Source organism: Cydia amplana, chromosome 11 (assembly GCF_948474715.1).
Source record: "Cydia amplana chromosome 11, ilCydAmpl1.1, whole genome shotgun sequence".
Classification (NCBI taxonomy): domain Eukaryota; kingdom Metazoa; phylum Arthropoda; class Insecta; order Lepidoptera; family Tortricidae; genus Cydia; species Cydia amplana.
The window spans coordinates 15,425,547-15,446,608 of record NC_086079.1 but is presented as its reverse complement, the minus strand read 5'-3'; the positions used below and the strand labels follow the sequence as shown (position 1 = coordinate 15,446,608).

Here is a 21,062-nt window from a genome sequence, read left to right as displayed (position 1 = left end):
TATACTGTTGAAACTTGGTAAGTAGATGTATTCTGTGAACCGCATTAAGATTTTCACACAAAAATAGAAAAAAAACAATAAATTTTTGGGGTTCCCCATACTTTGAACTGAAACTCAAAATTTTTTTTTTCATCAAACCCATACGTGTGGGGTATCTATGGATAGGTCTTCAAAAATGATATTGAGGTTTCTAATATCATTTTTTTCTAAACTGAATAGTTTGCGCGAGAGACACTTCCAAAGTGGTAAAATGTGTGTCCCCCCCCCTGTAACTTCTAAAATAAGAGTATGATAAAACTAAAAAAAATATATGATGTACATTACCATGTAAACTTCCACCGAAAATTGGTTTGAACGAGATCTAGTAAGTACTTTTTTTTTATACGTCTTAAATCGCCTAAATACGGAACCCTTCATGGGCGAGTCCGACTCGCACTTGGCCGCTTTTTTCTACTGACTTTTAAATTTTGAAGGAAGTTCTATTCGCCGGATTTAAATTTTCTTTAAAGTACGAGTAGGTTATATATTCATCTATCTGTCTCTATCTAATATATATTTCCAAGTTTTTTTGAAGACGACTACGTCAAGTTTTTGTTTTAAATATATAGGGAATTGCGTGTTTTTCATGTGATTCGTGAATTTGCTTTAGGAAAGCACTATTTGGTGAAGTAAAACTGCTAATTAAAACCGCAAAATGCCGGCATTTTAAACTGTTTTCTGTAGTCGGTTAATTTTTTTATCAAAATTTATTATTGTCCTAAAATTATACCTACTTAAAAATGTTGTCAACAAGTCACGGAATGCAGAAACTCTTCTTGTTGCAGCAAAAAAAGGTTAAGGGTTTTAAATATTTATCTTATTCTTAAACGTAGGTATTCTTTTAGGCTATAGATTCAAGTGTTGAGTTATGTATGGGTGTTAAATTGAAGGGATGTTTACAAAAACAACATAACTGACTACACTGGTTGACACCTGAAACGATTAACAATGTTCTTAAAAAAGTGTCAACCGCTTTAAGCAGTTATGTTGTTTTTGTAAACATCCCTTCAATTATTCATGGACCAATACGACCTTCAAACCTTCAAGAAAAAAGCGCACTTCCATCTTAAAGGCCAGCAACACACTAACAAGCAACTAACAAGCCTTCTGATGTTACGGGTGTCCATGGGCAACGGTAATAGCTTACCATCATACGAGGCGTCTGCTCGTTTGCTTCCTATAAAAATAGCAACACATGGGGTACCTAATTGTATTGTGTATCATAAGGGAATCTAAAACAATGGAAAAATCTAGAGGTAAAATATTGTAGCAGACATAGGTACTTACTCGTAGACCATTTACCGGTTTTTATTAGAGGAAAATCAACCACGGAAATGCTCCATTTGCGTATTCTTACGACATAATATATCATGCGTATACATATCTATATTATATTAATTTAATATCATGCTCATTCTTGTTTTTAAAATAGATTAGATTAGATTTATTTATTTCACAACATATGATTACAGTACAAATTACATTAATAAGAATCTATATTGTGATCGTCAGAAATACATTTAAATAATAGCAAGATAATCCAAATAAATTCATAATATTAAAAGAGGAGGATCGTCAAATAATAACAATAATAAACAAAACAATGTTGCACCTGTGAACGGGTTCCAGCAGGCGTTCTACATGACAAAAGCTCTCCAAGGGGCTCTACGTGTTGGATCTGTGTCCCCACGCAAGCCTATCAAAAAATTATAGGCCCGTGATATCCAAGGAGAAACAAAACAATGTCAAAAATATGATCGTGATTTGAACGTGCGAGCACTGAAACACTGAAACTAATAATGACAACTAACTATCAAATCCAGATCGTATTCTTGAAATTCGAATGCATCTCATTTTACCGCAAGGCAGCTTTATAATATGAAGGCTTTATAGAAAAAAAAGCATTTATTTCAAGCTGCAAGGCTCATAATCAGTTGTAAAAAAATGTCTTATTGCTACATCACAATATATGTATGTCATTCCTAAAATCGATTATGTTTGCTCTAATGGGGTTGGCCGGTCGATGTAATTTACAGATGTCGCCAGCATAGTTTTTCCTGTCAATCCCTAGAACTGTGTCAAAATCAAAATCTTCTTTATTTTTATGCCAAATCTCATAGAACAAAACTAGAGACCCTGTTGCTACCTAGGTACTATCCCTATATAGGCATAGGCATTAAATTAGCAAGATTGATTTTAAGACTTAGCAATATAATAATAGGCCTTTTCATCTGTGTCAGATGTTTTAAGCAGCATCCTGGTGACGACACTTGCGTTCGTGGCTGTATAGACCTATGCGAGAGAAGAGGGGTAGGGGTAGGGGGAGATAAGGGCTATAACCCTCGATATTTTACAAGATTAGTAAAAATGTGAAGTAGAACAAATAACGTTTTATCTTCACTGTATTTAGCGAGTAAAGCGATTGCGTAGTTCGACAAACAAGTAATAAAGATTACTTCGACACGTCTGGGGAATACTAACTGCTGCATTATTAGTATGTATATACTAACTATTAAATGTAATGACAGTGACAGACAACACCAACGACTTGTTTGGAAGTACAAAGGTATAAAGCACAGTAAGCAATTATTCTATGCGAGAGCACAGAGAGTACAGGGATTTCTAAACTACGGCCCGTGAACCCTTTAGAAGAGCATCTCTAGATCTGTGTTCTATGCATAAATATTAGACCGCAGTTTGATTTCTAATCCTTGTAGAGGTGTTTCTAGATTTCAAATAACCCGATGGCTGAAAAGTGGTGCGGTTACCCCCGGGGCCCTTTGTTTCACATAAAGTTTTATCTCATAATGTATTGTTTGTCATTACGTATCATTAATTCTAAAACTGATACCGTTATCTTTTCAGAATTTTCGTGACGTTATCCTATCGATAGTTAGGTAGGTTTATTCTATGGCAATCCTGAAAAGTTACGCGTTTCTAAACCAAACACATTATGACTAACAAAAATGCGGACAAGTACAATGCATTATGAGTTAAAACTTTTTGGGAAACAATAGAGACCCGTACCCACCAGCCCTTTCAATTTCCCCCTTACAATTCGCAAACATTGGGTATACGGTAACATTGGTGTTACGGTAGGTACGTAAGTAGTGCGACCCCCATAGGGAAGTAACAAGACGATAAAAGCCTTCCTTTGGTAGAACGATGACGGAAAATAACGCGTAGTTCGTTTTGTTTTTCCAAAAGGTGGGAATGGAAATGTTGTTTTATCATCTGTTTACACTTAAAATTTAATCTTGATCTAAGTATGTTTTTGTGGTCATGTATGCCCTTTTATTTGCCAAGTATGAAGTGGATTCATTAATTCACTTGATAAATTATTTTCCTGTAAGCATTAATAATTTTCCTGTTATGAATCTTCAATGACTTCAATCGGTGCAGTAAATATAAGCGTCTAAATACGTAATTAATTATGATGTTCGGATGTAGGTAACAAATTGATTGCTTAACATAACTGCATCAAATAGGTACATATTATACTCGTGTTGCATTTTTTAAACATTTTAATTATGAAACGCCGTATTGCATTTAAAACTATTTTATGGTGATGTGATGGCGTGACGACTCGAGAGTATGTAGTTAGTTTAGAACAAGGCGAGCTCATAAGAATGTGGTGAGTTGCCAATATGCATCTTACATATAAGTACAAATAAACATTTACAAGGGGGTAAAGTTGTTGTTTAACCCCTTTGTGCTGATAGGTATTGATACCCGAGCATGCGAAAGATTTAAAAAAAGTGGAATACATATAGGTACATTTTTCACCACACCAACGCGAGTAAAATACTAACTGTAAAACATTACAAACATCAAATACAAATATAAATGTTACTAAATATTTAACATTCAAAGTCATGCATACCTGGTATAATACATAAAAGCCAATTCTACCCGAAGTATAAAGAGAGCCTTTTCACTAGCTGGTGTGGTGAAATTATAAGTTTCCACTGGTTAAGTAAATAATATCTATTAATTTCAATGTTTTTGGAAAATTTCCGACATTGATAAGAAAGCCATGTCTAGCTTGAGCATCGTTTATCTTCGCGTAGATCGATAAAATGCGTTTTCGTAATACTGGAGACGTGCGTAGCGGCGCACACGAAGACTTGCATCGACACGTGCCAAAGGCACATGTTAACAACGTAGATTAACTGTCTAATTACAATACAGGATAATCATATTTCAATAACCTTGTTAAATAGGTAGTTATAAAACGAAGGACATGACAAAGTAAAAACAAACATTATTTTACCCCGTAGCTAAGAAATTGTAAGGTACGTTACATTTTCATTGTTTCAATTTTCATGAAAAATAAACAGGATCTATTGACACCACGAAAAATATCTGCCTGTTAATGTAATGTTTTAGAAACTAAATGTTTCGTGCTAATATATTTGTCAGTATTTCATTATTTCCGCATTAGACACACCTCTCCATTTCTGACAAATAGGTACTCACAATTGACGCTTTGTATACGACAGACAGCTATTGTGATACAATTTGGAAACCATTGGAGCTGTGTTACGTACAGTGGGCCAAGAAAGTGGTCTACCAGTTTTGACAAAAGTTTCTGCGAGATCTAACGATCGCTAAGGTTGACAATTGTCACTGACATAATATTATTGCAAGGGGAAATCGACCTTGTAGTCTCATGACGTTCAAACGAACGTCAACCGTAGGGTGGTAGACCACATTTTTGGCCGACTGTACATGTATCATAACAACATTTAAAAATATGAGGACGTGAAAGTAAACTGGAAACATAATATTAATTGTCTTTAATTACTGCGATATGATAGACGTTTTTCGAGCCTGTGCTTATGGGTTATAAATGGTAAAGGCAAGGTTTTTTTCACAGAACAAGTAGAATGGCGATGCGAGCAGGGTACGTGTCGCCGCCGGTTTTGAGCAAACGCTCGCATGCTACTCGGCCGCGCTGACCGAAAACGAAGTAAACATGCCTTTTTGCGCCACAATAACCTTCAGATTAAGAAGCCAGACATCAAATCTGTCTAAAGGAGGCGTATCCATTCACCAGGCACACAAGTTTTTACTACCGTTGCGCGAGTGTTAGTAAATGTGGAGAGGAACGAGCGGCGACACCGGTTCCGATACTAACTGCGCACGATAGCCATTCTAACCTCTTTAATAATGTTCTGTGGTTTTTTTGGTCTACAACATACTTACTGGAAGCTAATGTTACTGGAATGCAAAAGTACAGTAAGCACTGTCCTGTGTTGTTGCCTTGTGCTGGCATGACAGTGAGACTGGCACCAGCGACTGGCATAGTTTAAACAACCCTTCAGTACCTATGCGCATGCCCGCCCTTATGTGTTTAAGCGCTATTTGCATATTTGTGTACCTACGCGAGCATAACAGGGTGGGTATAAGGATTCTGAGACCAAGCCTTAGAATATCAAGGACGTTTACATATACTGCAGTAAGTAGTTGTATGGGTCATCGAGATATTTTTACCCCCACAGGAAAACTCCACATAGAAAAACTTAAGGGTCTCTTCACTTCCCAATATACAAGGATAGATACTGGAGCCTAATTTCAGGTTGTGATTTTGAGTTATTGCTTTAAATATAATATTCTTCAGAATAATATTCATGCCGTCGAAGTTAGGATAGAACCCTAGAAATCTGTGTTGTCAGTCATACCATAGAGAGAAAATTTCATAGAGTGCTCACTCCATACATCAGTTTTAGTACCAAAAAGACTATTAGCATCTAGCATCGAGTAGCGGAACTATCAGTACTGCTACTTGACAATAGATGTCGCCACCGACCGGAAAGTCTTATGCTGTTGAGATAAGACTTTCCGGTCGGTGCTACATCTATTGTCAAGTAGCAGTACTGATAGTTCCGCTACTCGATGCTAGATGTAGACACTGAAATTAATAGTCTGAACTGATGTATGGAGTGAGCACTCTATGTATTTTTTTCTCTATGGTCATACCTAAATAGTAAATAGGTACGAATCTTGTCGACCCATTAGCATACATACAATTATACAAGTATTTTAGATTAGGTACTTTCATAAGTATTGTTTTATATCAGGTGTGTCAGTACCTACCTGGCCCCTATTTCACCACGTCGACAGGTGCGACAATTCGACAAATGTCAATGTTGCTGAAGTCACAGGCATCCATGGGCTACGGTTACCGCTTACCATCGGGCGGGCCGTATTCCTGTTTGCCACCATCATTGTATTATTTAAAAAAACTTTATTATATCGGCAAAAAACAGGTATTTCTCTTTCGAAGTTTGTGATGATGATGAATTGTCACACGATTTAATAGAACTTTCGGTAATTCTTGACTCGAAATGAGTTCTGTGTCGGAATTTCTTGACAATTGTCGTGTTTCTTGTGACAATTGTCATTAGCTTCGCAAAATAAGTACTTATTTGTTGGCGATACTCCATTACTTATATCGCCCTTTTTTATTACTAATATATTGGTGGCAAACAAGCACACCGCCTGTCCGATGATAAGAGGTTACCGTAGTCTATGGAGGCCTGTGACGTCAGTAACAGTGATGTCGACAATTTTCGCATCTGTCACCGTGGTGAAATAGGGGCCTGAACAGGCATGCTGAATTATCATTAACCTAGGTAACGAAAGCCTAAAGTTTTTAGTCTGTGGAATCAAAAAGTATTGTGGGTAGTTTTACATTTTTGCCAAATTTAAATGGGTACTTAATTTTTATTTCAATGTAATAATCATTTAATCGATATTTTTACATGTCTTCGACTTTTCTCACTATGATCGATACTGCATAGCATTCAACATATTGTCCTTGACCCTGAACTAGTGTTTTAAACAGTTGCGGAATAAATTGTAAACATATTTTTTAAACTATATAACTTCGATTATCGCGATCGTTTCAATAAATCGATTTAGAAAAAAACGCCCGTTACCGAGAATAAAATAAAATAAAATACATATTATGAAAAAATACCTTTAAAGTAACGTAACTATTACCTATTGAAGGAAAAGACAACTGAGGACTTGCCGCAAAAAAACATCGACATTTCTTCATCGCCTCTCTGTCGCTCGAATATGCAAGAGCAATAGAGAGGCAGATAACTTAATTTTTATTATCAGTTTTCGCGATAGGATCTCTGTTTCCACTCTTCGGACACCTTGTTTATCAATATCCACCCGGCTGCTCATCGTGAGCTAAGAACTGTTAACATGCATTCTTGTACGGATGTCAAAAATATGTAAACAATATTCGCCGCGTTGCAATGGAATAAGGTGCAAAAATGTAAACATAACTTTGACGTCAGCTGTACGTGTGTGACATCGTAGGTACGAGGGGTGTTCAAAATATTCTCGGTATGAGAATGAAAACAAACAAGTACGAAAAGTTTGATATTTTTATTTTTCAATATACTCCCCCCCTAGGTTCATACACTTAAAAGATCGATCAATTATTTTTTTTAATCCTGCATAAAAATATTTTTTATCTTTGGTGTAAAAATGCTCCTCCACTGCCGCCTTCAATGCTTCATCATCGGAAAATTTATTTCCACGCAGATCCTTTTTAAGATTGGGGAACAAAAAGAAGTCGCTGGGGGCTAAGTCCGGACTATACGGTGGGTGAGTAACAGTTTCAAACCCACATTCAACAATAGCTGCCTTGGCAATATGAGCAGTATGGACGGGGGAGTTGTCATGCAGAAGCATAACACCTTTGGTTAACTTTCCTCGCCTCTTTTCTTTGATTGCATCCTTTAATTGACGTAGAATGTTAGCGTAGTACTGTCCTGTGATATTTACACCTTTTTCTTTATAATCGATCAGTAATACTCCTTCACAATCCCAAAATATCGTGGCCATGACCTTGCCAGCTGAAGGGATGACCTTGAACTTCTTGGGATGAGCTGAACCCTTAATGTGCCACTGCATGGACTCTTGTTTACTCTCTGGGTCATAATGATGAACCCAGGGTTCATCTCCAGTAACTATTCTTTGCAGCACCTCATCAGGATTTTCACCGCACAGGTCAATAAAATCGGAACAACAAGCTACACGCATGTCTTTTTGAAGCCGAGTCAGCATTCGCGGAACCCATCTTGCACTTACTTTTGACATATTAAGATGGTCATGGATAATATCATGTACGGTACCAATAGAGAGATTGGTTACTTGTGCTATAGATTTTACCTTCACTCGACCATCTTCCAATATAAGTTTTTCCACTTTATCAATATTTTCTTGTGAAGTAGCTACTACAGGCCGGCCAGGTCTAGGGTCGTCTTCAACACTCTCCCTTCCACGTTTAAACTCGCTTGACCACTTTTGAATGGTAGATAAAGAAGGAGCAGACTCACGGTAAACACAATCCATTTCCTCTTTTATGGTTTTTTGATTTTTACCCTGTTTTGTCAAGAATTTTATCACGCATCGATGTTCTAATTTAGTTAACATTGTCAATTCCCACATGATGTTCATGTTTGTTCAGCAATTGCAGAAAAACAAAAGAACATCTCGCTTCGAATTATACTTTTTTTTAATGTCAATGAATAAACCTTAGCGGCCAGTAACGAAAGAAATTTTAGAAGAGGTTGTAAGATATCAATACCGAGAATATTTTGAACGCCCCTCGTATATCTGCAAATATTTTTCTAATAGGTGCGATATTTGATTTCACATTTAGACAATATTATGTATTTATGTAATATAAGAGTAGGTATGTAAGTATTTCTACAGTAGGTATACAATAAATCAATATTGCTAGCAACATACTTATAAGTCGATATTTAGGTACTTTTTTCTCAATTTACATAAAGATAAAATCCTATATAGGTGCCATGTCTATACCTATACTTCAGGAAAAGCATTCGAAGTCTAGGAAATGAATTATAAGACGACAATTAACTGATCAATCCAGTAGTGATAAAATATCCCTCGTACAAATAGGTTAGGCCCCATTAAACTACACGATATATCATGAGATAAATACTCCATATATGTCATACACTGTATATATCGCTCAATTGAGGCGTGCCCCGTACATACAGCGGCCAGTGTTGTTGCGATCTTCAGGAAAATAGGCCGCCGACTGGCAGCCTTTGCCTGAGCAAAAAAAAATCGAAAGTTTACTTTTTAAATAGTTCGAGTTTATTCGTTTTTGTTTTAATTGTAAACTGCGGTTTCGTTTTTGGCCAGATATATTTTAGTTTGTACCGGCATTTTTTGACTGTGATTGAATTGGTAAGTTTACCTACACATTTGTCTTAGTTATTAGTCTTTTCTTTTTTATTTAGTATTTTCTCCTACCTATACATTTAAAAATAACCGATTTAGGATAGGATTTGTTTTAAGTAAAAGAAGGTTTTAAGACCTCGACGCGCTGCTATAATTTGTCGGTAGGGTTCTTTTTCACAATCTTGACTGTAATCGTGGATATTTGCGATAGAAAAAAAAAGATTAAAAACGTAATCCATTTTAATACCGCGTTTCTTAATCTTAATACCGCATTAGTAAAGAATCCAAGATAAAAAAAAAGAAACGAAGAGATTACATTTAGTAACGGTTAAGATAAAATATTTCAACCTACCTACATACATGTCTGGCAGAAAATAGTGCAATTAATAACGAAAATAACTGGGATAAAAAATTAAAAAAAAACTCGAAAATGCGCGTTTTCACAGAGATAAGACCTATCTAGATCGTTTTTTCCCCCTCCCCAAAACCCCCATATAGCAAATTTCATCGAAATCGTTAGAGCCGTTTCCGAGATCCCCGAAATATATATATATATATAAATAATAAATAAATATACAAGAATTGCTCATTTAAAGGTATAAGATAAATACGTTCACGCAGGGCCTCGCTGAAATATTAAATTATAATTAATATACGTCATAATCATAATCATCATAATCATTTATTTATTTCTTGAATGTGGTACAATAAAGATGTAAAAAAAAACAATTTTTGAACAGCACATCCTGCCTGAATAGGCATAGAAATATTGAATACTACCTATAACTATGACTTGATTCTTATGACCTACCATGCAGCATGCAAAAGTAATACAGTCACGATACGATACGTAAACCGATCTTTTATGTATATTCTGAAATGTTCTATCCGTAGATCTTAAACGAAAAAATACATACCTAATAGCAATCAACAACTACGTAGGTATATTTATTTGACAAGATGGCGACAATGGAACGTTACATAATGCATATTGAATTTAATATTTAAAAAAATAGCAATTAACTTTTCTGTATCGAGCTCTCGCTCGCTAGGGATTAAAATACCATCTAAATCAATATCGGCCATAAAATATGCGCGGCCAAATTTTACAATAAGCTATATATGTACATAACGATGACTACTTGACTAGTAATGGTAGGTAAGCGTTTAATGATTGTAAAAATAAAAATCTAAACATACATATGTATTATATGCATTATTATTGGTCAATCAATCCAATTAATTATTTAATATCAAACAGTAAAGCGATATGTGAGGATATAAGTTATGTTATGAGATTAATTGTGGATGCCTGTCATAGCGGGCATATCAACATAAGTGTCCGTTTAATATCACGTGCACAACAAGAAATCATGATGAATAAAGATGGCTCCACACTCACGTATAAAAATAAATAACAAGACAGTACCATATAATTATACTCTTTTTATATCACTCTTCCATTATTCTATTAAATTAAAATAATTTATTTAAAAGCAACATATTGATCCAATAAATATTAGTTTTTACTAATCTAGTTACCTACATTGACATTTTCTTATATTTAAGGTTTTGATTTATTTAGATTTAGTTTTAGTTTAGAGTAAAATTTGTTTTTAGATTTAATAATCATGCATGCCGTCGTTATTTTTAAAGTTCTACAACTTTTTTTTCTTATGGATCCGGTCAATATAGGCAACAAATATTGTATCATTATAATTGGTCAAAGTTACCTCATTCTGAATTATAATCGGCTTAGTATCTACTTATTAAAATCTATCTGCATAAAAAAAAACTGGCCCTTAAAATGCTAATTAATGAATTTCTTTCGAGTAAGGTAAACGTACTGGTGCTCGTCGCGGTCCCAGTTTATGTCATCTTGAAACTTAAGTCATTGTCAATAGAGGTGACAGCAGGGTGCCACATTAGCATGTCAAGCACTAGTACGTTTACCTTATAGGGATAAACCTAATATGGGGGTTTTTAAAGAAAGTGTAGGTGACATTTTTTTTTATTACAACTTTTGGGTTATTTCGACTTAGAATCACGACTCGGTTTGAAAAGGAAAATAAGTCCGAACAAACTTATGGTTTACCGAAACAAGTAAATGGTACACTTTTAATTGAAAATGTCCATAGATATGTGCACCGAGCATAAACGTCGGCATGTCATTGATCTGTACATTGTGATCGCAACTGTACCTACAAGTCTACATGTACATATATGTATAACGATCGGAAAAACTGCATGCGGTATTATTAAACTACCGAGCGAATGAAGGAAAGGAATTTTGGTACGACCGGACATGAGTAACAATAAGTGCAGTGGATTCCAAACCTTGCACGCTAGGGTTGTCCAAAACACAAATACTATTTAACTACGTACTATATGGCGAAAAAATTGGGTTAACTAACTATGTATCTACCCTTATAAATGCATAATGGAGATGGAGATACCTACACTAAAAATGCTAACTTAATGCATCTGCAAACTATGATGAACTAATTAAATTTAATTTTATTAATCTGTCATTCATAGTGACAATCTTTTTTTAACAAAATTTGAAACTTTTTACCAAAATCCACTAGCCCGCTAGGTACCTTAAAGCAAAATATAAGTTGGTATATAATTAGCAGGTTGATCAATAACACTTTGTAAAGTGTTTATGATTTTGTAATAATTCGTTATCAGTTTTTTTGCTTTTGGACTTTACTCGAGGGGGATGTTTTTTAAAATAATGTGTATATCTAAGAAGAATATTAAATTATTTTATTACTTATTGGTTTCCATATTATCACCTCTTATAGTTTATATTATAACGACGACAACGGAATGTCCGTTTAAAACATTTTAGCAATTTACTCGTGAATATCTGTTAGTAAATCATGAAATCTTTCTACGTCGGCTAAGTTAAATTTTCTAAATCCGAACCACATTATTAAAAAAAATATCTTATGGAGTATGTGACATCCCTGATTCCTTGACAACTTGTGTCCTTTTGAGGAAAGTAAACTATAAGTTCGATCTTTCTATTTTAGCTCTTATTGTATTAGCGTTAAAGTCGGTTGCTGTTTAATACTTTCGGGTTTGCGGAGGGTCATAGACCTTTTGCTTTAAGTAAGGTTACTAGCATTTACCTAAAAACGTCTTATCAATCCGGATATCAAATTTATTACAGAATAATAATATGTGTGAAAAAAGAAGGAACTTGAATGCTTATTGTTGACGAATGCTGCATGCTGTAAAAATGCTAAGCACGTAATGCTTTTAAATATCGGAAGTGTGTAAAGGGCCGTAAAGTTGTATTGTTATAGTTTTATTGCTGTAGGAATGGCCGATGACAAACCTTTGTGAAGCCTCGCCCGTAGTCATTTACAATTGAAATACGTATCTACTACATAAACTACTTTATAAATAAACACTAGGGGCCCGTTTTTCAAAAGCTTGTAACTTGTAATACAAGTGGAAGTCCCTTTCTAACAAAAGCTGTCAAAGAGTGACATCCACTTGTATTACAAGTTACAAGCTTTTGAGAAACGGGCCCCTGCTCTACTTGAATCCCTGCTCTCTAGGTACAATAAAATAAGTACATTATAATCTGCCACATCTAAACCTCCTTGATTTATGTAGGTATATTCGCAGAGAATATATACTATGCTACTTATGTTCTTTTTGATTGTTTTGTGGTCATTTCCACGGTAATAACTTGTACATTTTGAATTCCCGATATTCAACTTAAGGCAAAAGAATATTTTTTTTACATAAAAAATCTCAGGCACGACAAAGTCATTGACTTTCCTCAACCCTAAAGTGGGTTTAAAAGCCCAATCTGATGATACAATTTGCAAAAATATGCATATATATAATCGAGCAACTATCTCTGTCTCTCTAATTACGGCGTTGATTGGGTAAAAGAGACAGATGCCCGAAATTTGCGAACTTCGGTGTTCGGTGGGCCCTCAGGCCACCTCGAATTGCTGCAATTTGTAATGTAGCGATTTGTAAGAAGCGGGTACCTACCTATAGATGGTCAAGCAAACCTTGTCAGTAGAAAAAGGCGCGAAACTCAAATTATCTATGGGACGATATCCATTTCGCGCCTACATTTTTCAAATTTGCCGCCTTTTTCTACTGACAAGATCTGCTTGACCAGATTATTTAGGGTTCTAAAGATTCGGCAACGCTTAAGTGGCTCCTGTGATGTTGCTTATGTCCATGGGGGACGATGACCGCTTCCCGTCCGGCGGCTCGTCTGCTCGTTTGCTGACTATCACATTAAAAAAAATGTTACGTAATTTTTGGTCATAGCGGAAAACCCTAAAGTAGGGTGTTAGTTAATTTATTTTTGATTCAGCGCACATTATGTTCCATAATTTTCGAACATTTGTTTCTCAGGTAAAATAAATAGGTACATACCGACCTCCCTAAGCTAAGGCTCTTGTGTTAGAAATCTGTCTTCTCTCACATAGTCCTATATACTCATACAATAACTTATTATAACTTATAATTATAAAGCCGATTATAGAGAACAACACATTCTGTCGGCCTTTTCAAACAGACCTATCGTCTCAAATCCCTCCCTTGAGCGTTATCGACTGAGTCACGTAGCTGGGCTCGAGTAAATATTGACAAAGCCCATTGCGATAAATTAAATACCACCAGTTCGTTAGGTACCAAACAGCTATGCTATCAATTCTTTAAACCGTCCGAATCGCGTTAAAACGCGCAATTTAATGGGTCCAAAATTTCAGAGTAGGTATATACGCACCGTACCCGAAGGGTGCTAATGAGTTTTGGTTTAAAACCACTTTATAAAACTCTTAAAACTTACTAACCGTAATAATGAACGGACGGTTGACATTGTGACATAGATCACTATGACAGAATACTTGTGCAAAAAATCTTTAAAAAAGGACTCCTCATAGTCAGGGCCGGATTAACCCTAAGTCAGAGTAGGCAACTGCCTATGGGCCCCGCTTTGGCTAGAGGGCCCCGCCTCGGCTAGGGGGCCCCGGCGGCCCCGCGCGCGCCAAAAACAATATTTGTTTCATATGGCTAAAATTCATTCTGTAATATCGAGCTCGATTTTCAGGCTCCCGAGGGTCTAATACCTCATCTCCGAGTAACTCTTGCTTAAGACATATTATTGTCGAGTAACATTTGACGATTGGTTCGTGTCAGAGCGCTGCTTTCTTACAGTTCGACCTTCGGCGTCGCTTTTTAACAAATATAAACATTGATTTCAGAAGCTTGGCCTTTTGCCTCGCATGAAAGCTCACCTCGCTGGTTATAAGTACGCTTCGGGCTTGTTAAGTAATGTGGAGATTGCTGAGCTCGACCTTCAGCCTCACACCTCCATTTTTGGTTTGTCTTCCAAATCTCCTCTTCTTCAGCTTAGCCTTTGGCCTCGCTGCGCCAAGCTCGGCCTGCGGTCTCGCTTTTTAATACAATGGACATTGGTTGGCGTCTGTGCTCTAGCTGAGCTTATCCTGAAGCACGGCTTCGACCTCGCATGAAAGCTCGGCTCACTGGGGAACTTCGGATTTTTAGGCCCGGCCCGGCCTTTTTAACACGCTTTCACAATTTTTTAACAAAAAATTTCGCGCTCGCTGCGCTCGCGTTTTTTTTCTGCTTTTTTGGTTGACCCAGTACCTACATGCTAACTTGACTGGTGAATGAATAGGAATTTAAACCTATGGAATATCTTTATTATTACGTTAATTTTAATCATGTGGCTCGGCGTATGGTATTATGGTCGGACAATCGCTGTTCAGCCTCGCACAATATTTAACTACCTATTGAGAAAAAAAGGGCTCTCCCCACACTTGACGCAAAAAGGAATCGGCAAAAACTGATAGAAAAAAGCTTTATTTCCACGCAATAAGAGCGAAAAAGACATCGCTCGGCATGTTCGGATCGGCTCAACCGACACCTGAAGGTTGAAATTAAAACCACAAACTTACTTCCCTGAACTGAAAAATGAACATTATGTATGCAGAATTGACTGTAAGGGCCTAAGGGGGCCCCGAGCATTGCACTGCCTAGGGGCCCCGACATGCTTAATCCGGCCCTGCTCATAGTCCTCATACAAATAAGGTAATTTAGAATATTAAAATACCTTTTACCTCTACCTAAGTACCTAATCCGGAATCCTCGATCTGCGAGTCCGACTTGCACTCGGCCAATATTTATTTAATAAGCAGGTAGGGAGACAATGTCTTTCGTAGTGTAAGATCTTTTTTTGTGCAGTGAAGGTTAAATAAAACAGCATATTTTGTCTGTAACAACTTAACAAGTGATTTTCAAGACAATTTATTATCTGTAAATATTGCTCCGTCTTCTGTTAAGTTTTTCCCAAACTTGTTTTAATAGAAACAGCGGAAGCCCAATTATAAAGTACTTATACAGGATAAAAGTGCAAGGCGGACGCGGATGCAACTGATGTTGTCTTGCCCTTCCTCGGTCTACATGTCACCGCACCACATCACGCGGATGCAAGCGCCTTCGCGACGATTAGCGAAATTAACATAATGTTGCTAGTGCACAAGCGTGTATAGTACCTAATAAGCATTAATTAAAATACAGGGTGGTTGTAAGCTAAGGGCCTTGTGGCTGGAAGTGTCCCATGCTTAGGGACTTGACTAATATTGCGACGACTGCTCGGACTGCTGTCATCCAAAACCATTGCCATTAAAAAACTGGAATCCTTCCCAAAAAATAAATTAGGATAGGTACATACATACTATAGGTGTAGGGATCCGCATAAAATGTTAGTTTAGATTTTTATTTTGGATATTAATTTCCTAATTTATATTAAATAATATAGGTTGATACAAAAACCTAGCGTGGATATGTACTAGCTAGACTAAAGTATCAAAATTTTCATTTAAAATCAGCGCCAGCTTTCGTGAATCAATCTACCTACATATTATTATAAAGCAATTTCGCAATTGGAATTTGCTCTGCAATTTTGAGAAATACGTTCAAGTATTAGGCTATAAAATTTAAGATAAACCGAACGGCAGTTGGAGACGAAATTCGAGTGCTATTTTTGTCCTTACCCTAATTCTATAAAATACTACTTATAATATAGTTTATCTCACTGGAGATCAACTGATAACACTTAGCATAGCAACATTTCAAAACACTTTTAATAGTTGTAATCTTAACTAAGTACTTAAAGATAGAATTTAATCTTAACTTGGCGATAACGTAGGTGGTTTCTATCACGACAGTTGTATTGATAAACTTTTTATCTTAAGATGTAGGTAGGTATAACTTAATACATAAAAAAAAAATTTTTGCCAAAATAATACTATTATTTAGGGAAGCATGTCCAGCCAAAGTTGTGGGATGGGTAATCGATTAATTTAATTTAATTTTCAAAATGGAATGTCCGATCGCAGATACCAGAAATCGCCTTGGGCATACCTCATCTTAACTGGAATCTAAGGATCCCTAAAAGCACTCACACAAACATCATAACATACCTACATAACAATGCAATCCATATCTCATATCGCGATGTCAAAACTTCTACATTTTTATTGTAATCGCGTCTGAAAACGATATTATCATCTCGAAAATAGTGTCAAGAGTGCTTAAGAAATTCATAAGTATGACAGCGTTTTACACAAAAATAAAACGCTAATTAAATAACTTACCATATTCGGAACCTAAAGTAATATATTGAGAGTGGCAACACTGTAGTTAGTCGTATTGTCCTTTTCTAGCATATACGTCCATCTCTCTCCCACACCCCCACCACTTCAGGCAGTTGCGTTTGACAATTTTGACAGTTAGAAACAAACGCAAATTACCTCATTGTCTCAAAATTATACATATTTACACCAGGCAGGATTAAAACTTTAGGTTCCGAATATGGTAAGTTATTTAATTAGCGTTTTATTTTTGTGTAAAACGCTGTCATTAAACAACTGTACCGATATTCGGAACCTAAAGTAATATATTGAGACGTGTTTGTTATCGCCTGGTGGTGGGAAGACGCCAAGCCAATGTGATTATACATGTACTTACATATTATGTATATGTAATATTATTATATTAGGAGTGTTTAATTAATTAATTAATTATGTAGTACACCCTTTATTTTAATACATGTGAGGAGAGAGGTATTTAGTAAAGCATACAATTTTATATACCATTATATTATGATACTAACTTTCCATTTTATATACGTATTTAATGTAGGTACTTATAAATTTTCAACGAAAATAAGTGAGTCACCACAAGGGTGCTATAGTACTTAATTATATGTATGTGAGACTATGTAAAAGAAGATAAGTCAGTCTACTCTTCAGGGAGCATACAACATCTGTGATATGGAGTGATGTAATTAAAATATGAAAAGATAAAGATCATAAAGTACTCGAGTAGTTTTTATTTATAACTCCCAATTATTGACAAATTTGATAATAATTATCTAGTAAGGTAAGCAGTTGCAGGATATAACAAGGACAAGACCTTTCTTATTTCCAGAATCCCTCAGGATTAAGTAGACGAATATTTTAAATATTCGTTATATCACTATCACTACCCACAAAGTTAATATTGGGTAGGTACTTAATAAAATATCATAGGGAATACTTTTAATGATTTTACTGAATTCTTTTAATGACTGTGAGCCAGTGTGAGCTATTTATTTGGTTATAGCTATAAAATGCATTTAATCGTTTGTACGCTTTACTAACGCGAACGCGAGCTAATGGACCTAAACAAACCTTACTTAAAATTGTGAAGGTTACTTTGAGAGCTTAAGCCATATCATAATACTCATGTGGGCACTAGTTACGACGCTTTTTGGTGCTCTTGGCGTTCAAATGGTAAATGTAGAATTGCCACAGAGCTTTATCAATGATATTTGTATAGGTGCAGCTCATTCTGCTTATGTTCATGTTTAGCTATCATCAAGTGACCTTAATTGTACTCATTATTGTCTATATATGCAGTATGAGTAGTTTGCCTTATCTGGTGCCTACTAGTAGACATAAACTTGATTGTTTCTGAACGCTAAAGTGGCTTAATTTATGTAAACCATTCATAGACATAGCTTAATTCTGAATATTCAGTCTTCTCTTTCCAGATTAAGAATAAGGTACTTAATTCGAAACCTTAGCTCATCGCATATGTGTTTTTAACCAAAATGAAAATTTGTGTTTATTTTGTGATTTTACATTATTTGCAATAACTGTGCGGAACCATGGGGTCCCCGACCTTTTGCCGGGCACCCGTGGGCCCAAAGCCAACAGCGCAGATGCCGTTTAAGAAGAACCTCTATTTTATCCAATGCTAGGGTCAACACTTTGTCGAATATATTTGATATTTATGTATATTTATCCTCCTTATGACCTAAGGGTAGGTAATTGTAACTTTTTGATATCAAATATACGCAGAATAGTCAATTATTTTGTATTCTGAAGTGCATATAATATTACTGGATTTGGGCCAGTGTGCTTTTGTATACTATATCTCTGGCCTACTATATAGGCTAGTCTATTAACATCCCGCCTCCTGGAAGGCAGTATACAGACTTCTTAGATATATTCACGGTAGTGCTAAGAGTTTGGACCTGGTTTTCCGACACTTGACTGCATGAGATTATTTTTTCAGGTCTCGAGCAAGAAGGGTGCCTAGATAGGTTGAGGTCCTCAACTTGTGGATTTGGTAGGAGCAAGACACAGACGGGGTGTAAATTAGTTAATCCACCATGTTTCAAGAGATTCATGTGCATTCATGCCTTCAGGTTACACTGTAGAGACAGACTAACACTTTGGCAGAGTTTTGCTAACATATAATAAATGATTGCATTTGTTTGGGTGTACAATTACATGTTCCACACCAAAAACATAATTATTTATATATTTCAATCTATTTTTGAAAGGTTTGCGTTTCAAAATAGCTTCGCCTTTTCGCAAGGCGTGCTCCTGTTCCCCTATTTTATTGTGCAAAGCGAACAGTATCACAATGCTATAATTTTGTATAAATTGAGAACTAGAGGGTCATGCCCTAGACGTGACCGCCCAGAAACTGTGCTAGAACCGTTCGTACAAACCATTCAGTCACTATTTTTAAAAACCTTTTGTAGTGGGTACATTCTTACGGTCTTAAATTTATTAAACGTGTAGTATCAAACTATGACAAGTCATGATAAGTGAAATAAGTGACAACAGTATCTGGTCCGTGCATAGAAGCACTTGCCCTTGAGGTTAGGGCATGGGTAGTTTATTATAAACTTAATCCGTGCATAGGAGCACTTACGATACAGGTGGTTTAAAACTTCCAGGGTCACAATACAGACACAAGGGTGTAAAATACATAATTCATAAACGCCCGTTAGGCCAGTTTTGTATATTTTATTTCAAACATGCTTGTGCAGCACCGCCAGCACATGATAATTTTCCTAATATACCATGGCAGTCAGGGATATAATAATTATGTAAAAAGGTAGGTAACCTTGGTCATGTCGTGTACATAGGTAGGTACTCGTAAACATGTTAACTGAAAGACAAGTGCTCTCCAGCCAAATATAATTTATGCAACTGTGAGCTGCTCTTACATTGGGATCATATGTATTTATTTCTAGTCTGTCATATTGTAGCAGGCCTAGACTTCAAAGGTTTGTAGATGTTTATAGGGCCGTTAAACGGACCCTTTGTACACCTTGAGCAGGCTGTTTGTTTCACACCATGGGTAATATATATTGTAAACATAGCTTATTTCAGAATGGAATCGTAAGCTCTGTCGTGTCGTGAGCTTACCGAGCCTGATTTAATTAGAGTCCACAGATTGTATGGACCTTGGAGGATTGACCACTCCTTTTTCTAATTATTAATATTCTGCCTGGGCTTATAGTCGAAATTAGGTGACTAAATCTCTTAGTATTATCTATGCCACCCAAGTTATGAGGCTTAGCGTCTCCAGACCACAATTTTATATTAGGGTGCAAAGATTTTTTCCATCTTTAAAATAAAAATGAGTCGAGATAGGCCTGGAATCTTAGGTTTTTATTTTACCTATTATAATTTTAGAAATGTTATGTAAATGGAAAGCAGTTTTCACTTTTACCATAGTTAATTAGCCCAATTTCGGGTTTAGCCAATAGGGTGTTCGGGACCGTTGAAATAGATTGGTAAACAAAAATGAAAACTCTAATAACGAAGCCTTGCCTATTTCGACTGATTTTTACCCAAAACATTATTTTAAACCATTTTTACATTCTCTAAAAAGAGATATTTACAACTTAATCTTTGTAATATTTTTGTGATTGTGGTCCACTCGCACGCCTGTGTTATGACCATATCATTTATATTTCTGTGAATAAGTCTGACGTGCCTTGCGCAGGCTTACATAGGTTATAATATCATCATCAATAACTTGACGTCAGTTTGTGAACGAATCAAAGATTCTTTTGGCACACCTTACGCAGGTGTAAACATGGCAGCCTTGCGCAGGTTTAGATAGGTACATAATATATTGGTTTCATCACAAATAACTTGACGTTAGTTTGTGAACGAATCAAAGATTCTTTTGGCACACCTTACGCAGGTGTAAACATGGCAGCCTTGCGCAGGTTTAGATAGGTACATAATATATTGGTTTCATCACAAATAACTTGACGTTAGTTTGTGAACGAATAAAAGATTCTCTTAGGCGCACCTTAGCAGGTGGAACCATAACAAACGTAAGTTTAAGAATAAGTATCATTCAAATCAAATACCCTGAGTTTATGGGTAATATTCCCTAAGTTGCGGGTTCCTTGCTCG

The 21,062-nt window shown here is 36.0% G+C and overlaps 1 protein-coding gene across 3 annotated transcripts in view; it reads left to right on the top strand.

Moving 5' to 3' along the window:
- The window catches only part of LOC134652077 (facilitated trehalose transporter Tret1), a 72,210-nt gene that overhangs the window by 28,172 nt on the left and 22,976 nt on the right, over nucleotides 1-21,062 (top strand). The window lies entirely within an intron of this gene.